The 5,248-nt window shown below is 43.2% G+C and overlaps 1 protein-coding gene across 6 annotated transcripts in view; it reads left to right on the plus strand.

Annotated features, from left to right (window-relative positions):
* ARID5B (AT-rich interaction domain 5B) overlaps window positions 1–5,248 on the plus strand; it is a 124,136-nt gene that overhangs the window by 52,257 nt on the left and 66,631 nt on the right. The window lies entirely within an intron of this gene.

The following is a 5,248-nucleotide window of genomic DNA, read 5'->3' on the forward strand; positions in this document are numbered from 1 at the left end:
AGGCAAGGCATAGAGAGAAATGTTTTTCCAGGAAGTAGTATTCTCTCTACTTTTATTATACATTTATAACAAAAACATTTTGTTCAACTCTGCCTCCTTCTCATGCTCCCCCCCTTTTTTCCCCATTCTGTAGTGTTTAACAAAAATAAATAAAGTGTAAATGAGGAAGAAAAATTAATTTTTGTTGACAACAAATAATGGTTTTTTGGTGTGGGACTATTTTAAGTAGAAGAGGTATGTAGTGCTTTCTTTGAGCTCCTGCAGATATGGCTGGAAGAGATGTTCAAATGCTTCAGGCAGTCTCGTGTGGATGGCCTCTGTATTTTCACAGAGCTTCTGTAAGGGTTAGGCTGCGGCAAGCGTCACCTCCAGCTTCGGTGTGGGCTACCACAGCCAGTACCTGCTGCCAACACTGCAGCTACCTGCGCCTGCCTCTGTCCTGCCCATGCACCGCTGTGTGGCATGTACCCAGGTGGTTTGGGCAGAATATTCAGGACTGATTTTCTTGCAGAGTCCTTTTTGGATTCTCCTCTAACTTGGTTCATTGTGCCACAACATCCCATCGGGGAGCTCACCGGAGAAGCAGACTGCTGAGGAATTGGCTCGGCAGCTGGAAGGCTCAAACATTTGCATCTATTTCTTTGCAGCCTGCCAGGGAAGAACTTGCTCTCCATTTCCAGAGGAAAGACTGCTGTGAGTGGGAAGCCTCCTGCTCCCATTCTTGTTGATATAACTACTGATTAGTTAATTTGACTGCCTTGGAGGGTTCCCCTCCAGAATGCAAACAAGCTTTTGATGCTTCCGTTCAGAAAGCAGAAGACAAGCCATGCTTGGATGTCTTGATAGCCAAAGTTCATGGATGTGACCGCAGTCAGACTGTATATCTGTTCCCCTCCTGAAGTAAGAGTAATTAGAGGTTCTGTCCAGCACAAAACAGTCCAGGTGGGTAGAGAAATACTGGTGCTGCTGGCTAGGAACAAGAAATCTGAGATCTTGAACTTGCATAGGAGGCTGGAGTGGAGTTGTCTGCAGTCGAACTGAAGCACAAAGGCTTGAGCCCTGCCTGGCACGTACAGGCTTGCAGGTGGCACTGAGCGAGGGCCGCAGGGAGACCTCAGGCTGGGCCTGGGCAGCAGTGGTAGTAGCATCCCTGCTGCAGCCCCATGGGCTGTCTGCCTGCCCAAGGGAGGGACCAGTTGGACACAGCAGGTTGAGCAAATGGGATCCGTTCTCTTCATGACCTCATTTTAGTTCTCTGCGCAGGCTAGAGCTCACTACGCCTTCCGTTATCTAACTGCTCCTACTAACTGGCATGTGGAAGAAAACAAAACTCTGTTTCCTCATTCCCCTGCTCCCTTAAAATAAAATAATACGTGCCAGCTGAACAATTAATTTCTCTTCAACTCGAGACATTTTTAGAAATTTTTTTCATTTATCAGCCTCTGGGGTTACTGTTACTGAGTAACTTTTGTAAATGCATATAATTGACTGGCCTTTTCTGTGTGGTCATACATGCTGCAAGAGAGAAGGAATGAAAAAATGGGGTTCCTAATAGTTTTCATTATAGACCAAAGAGATCTCTCTGCACTTCTGTGCAGTGTCCAGAAGGTGTATCTGGGCAGAAATCAGTGTGCAGTTGTTGTTAGAGAAGCATGTCCTCTGCATTTGCTTGTCCAAAGAAGGTGACTTGGCCTTCTACCGGACTTGTGCCTGCCCCACTGCATGGAGTGACTTCCAGGGTGCATCGATGAGCGTGGATCCTTTTGCCACCCAGCTGCGAACTGCATTGCCAAATAAATGCATGTGGGCCCCTGCAGCAAGGGAGCACGCAGATGTGTCTGTCAGCATGGCCTCCACCTTCTCCAGGCTTGGGGACTCACAGGGCAGCAGGAACAGACGTGCAGCTTAGAAGGAGGAGGGACAGATGCTTGAGTGATGGCGGATTTCTACAGCTCCATCAGCTTCGCCAGGTGAAAATCTCACACGGAAGTATTTGTCATGGCACTTTGCTAGATAAACATAAATCCTGCCTGCTAAAGATAAACCAGAAGGCTCTCTTTAATTTTGCAAGCATGGGGTTGCTTTTTCTATAAACAGGAGTGTGAGAGAAACCCAAATACTTTATTTCTTCTTGATTTTTAAAAATCTATTTGGTAAATTTTAAATCATTCTGGATTATTTTTATAGCATGCTGGGTCCAATATGCTATTAAACAAGCTGTTTGGTCCCTGGGGTACTGTAAACACTTGTTCACCCCCAAATGAAGGTTAAAAGTTTTATTGTGGCGTGTAAAGGCCAATTTTTTATAAAACATTTCATACCAAAAAGTGGAGAACTACATCCTGCTGTGGTATTAATATATTTTTTTCTCCAAAAAAAGAAACATCTTCCATGAGCAATGCAGAGGGAAACTGCTCATTGAAAAAAATGCGTAAAGGGCATTGCAGTCCCAATTCTCCTCCTCTTCCCTTTTCCCCCAAAAAAACTTAACAATATATTGCTTGCATTGGGCAAAATCATCTCCATTAAAACCAAAAAAAATCCAAAACTTTCAACAACTCAGATCTCCCTGTAAAACAATGCAGAAAGCAGATTCTCTCACTTCCAGGGCTGGCAGGGAGTGGTTAGGAGTGATGGATGACTTACTCTTCCTCCCAGTGACTGGGGTTTCTGGACCAGTGGTTTCAGAAGGCTTACCTTCCGTCTTGTCATTGACCAGGGAAGCCACGGCAGGACAGCACTATGAAGATGGAGGAACATTTTAGGGATAGGTCATGTGCCAGAGAAAATGTGTACGATGAAACTGGATGACTTCAGGGTATAGAATGGTACCATTATTCCTGGTATAGCTGAAATTTGGTCTTTGCTTTCGTTATACATCTCAGTTTACAGAACTTTGTGACTCACAGATAAAATCAGTTGTTTAGGGGAAAAACATAACAAAACTTTGGCAGGGAATGAGACTTAAAAAAAAAAAAAAAAAAGAAAGACGAAAGAATGTTTCCAGTCTAAATGAATTACAGTTTTCCTGTTGGTGACTTTGTGTGAGTCAAAGCTGGCTTTTCTTTTAAAACCAGCTCTAGAACAAAAATTGTACTTAGGCCTGAAAGGGTGGTTTTCTAATGTCTTTCAGCTGACATAAAGTATCAGCATTATTGCTATTGACTATTGTGGTCACCTGCAGGGTAATTTATATCAGTGAAATTCAGAAAACCCTCAAGTTTCCAGATAGATAATTTGGGCTTTTGGTTTTTTTAACACAGATGTGATGTTAGAGTGGAATTGCTGTTAGTGCTCGTCTGCTAAGACTAGAATTTTCAAGCATTTAGAAATGAAAAGTATGGAGGCTTTTTATTAGCATGGATACTGGGAGCTCCTTAGGTGGAGCTTTATGGTGGCATCTCCAACAGTCTGAAAAATATGTAAACCTTTTCCAAGGTCCTCGGCAGGGTGACTTAGGTAAATATTTCAAATCATAACTGTCTGAAAACAAAACCAGAACATAGCTGGAGGAGAAATAATGATTATTGCACAATAGTGCTATATACAATATAGATAAATGTACATTTCCTCTTCCCTCCCGCCCCACCTCTGCAAACATAAGCTTCCAGCTTGAAAAAGTGAATCTGGAAATGTTCTGGATTCTGGTCAGACTTCTTTCTTACTTCGTTAATTCAACTGTAGAGTAAGATATTAATGATCCCCAGATGTTGTTTATAATGATTGATTTTTCAGTTGTGAAAAAATACTTGCAGCTTTTTTAAACAATTGATATTTTCTAGTGTGCTCTGCAGCATTTGAATAAAATGTCTGAAGGCAGAGCTGTTTATGTGCCCAACATAATTGCTTCTGTTAAGTGATTTCTTCATTCTTAACATTTTTAGCTCTAATTGCTTTTTCCCCATACATCTAAAAATAAATATTTGCAAGTTTTGCATTCTGTCACTCATTGAAATGCATAAAATATTTGTATACTCAAAGCAAAAAAGCACTGATAAGGGGTCACATTCTGTCTCACTTAGTGGCGTAAATCCAAAAAAACTTGATCCACTTCAGTGGCTGTTACTCAAGATTTTCACCAGTTAACCAAGGGCAGAATCTCACTCAATGTTAGCAGCAAGCTGTTGAGTGAACATAAGTAATGCGTGGTAAAGTAAGATGAAATACCTTCCCGTCCTCAAGAACTTCAATAGAAACAAGTGCTGTTAGCTTTTGCTTTTTTATTTTTGGTACATTTTCACTAGCAACTATAGGTGTAACTGGGATAAATATTAAGATAAATTATTTTTCACTTTGTAATCAGTACTTCTTTATGTAGAATGCTGATTTTATTCAGGTTGCATGTTCCCACTGCCCTCAGGAAGGCAGCAGATGCTGAGTGGAGGGGCAGATGCAGCCTGAAAAGCTGCTTCTGCCCATTTCCTCCAGCCCCTTGGCAGCACTCCTCAGCCGGGGCTGGTGGTGGCCTTCTGTCCTGTGCAGAGTAGCAGGGTAGCTACCCAAGAAGCCTACAGTGGCCAGCCAGCACCACTGTGAGAGCACAGCTGCCATGGTGAGGGTGCTTGGGAAATTGGTATGGCTCCTTACTTCTTCAGGTGCCTTTGAGTAGCAAGCAGCCTGGTAGAGAGAGCAGCTTACACTGTGAGCGCGCGGTGCTGTGTGCCCGCGGTGACTGCCTGTGGCCGTGACCCAGCTGCTCGAGGAAGCATCAGGGCTGTGAACTGTGGGGTGGCTGGTACAGCCTCCCTGCTGGGACAGCCTGGTCTTTGGGGCTCTCATGGGATGGGAGGTGAGATATCCTTCCTTCTGCGAGTGCCTGTAGCAGAGCCAAGAGCCTGGCTGTCCCCACTTCCAGCCTGGTCTTTTAACTTCTTTTTAATTTTTCATTGAGTAGTGACTATGTGATGGTGTTGCGGGGCTTACATGTTTTATCAGCTGGAGTTTGGTAGAGAATTAATGTGTAGTTCCAGCAAACAAAGGGTTAGCGAGTGAGCTGTTCTTCTGTGCCTGATAAATGTAACTTATCACATGCATTTTGTCATCTATTACACATGCATCTGTTTTATTAGTGTCCGTTCACCAGATGACTGTAGATATAAATGACTGATTCTACTCGATGGCTAGTTTTATGATTCAGCTATCAAAATCACTTTTTGTCATTATAGCAAAAAGTAAGCCAAGCTGTGTTCATCGTGAGTGTGAGCCATGTCCAACATACAAGTTCTGATTTCTGGAGCCATCTTCCCCC

This window comes from Falco punctatus, assembly GCF_963210335.1.
Source record: "Falco punctatus genome assembly, chromosome: 9".
NCBI lineage: Eukaryota > Metazoa > Chordata > Aves > Falconiformes > Falconidae > Falco > Falco punctatus.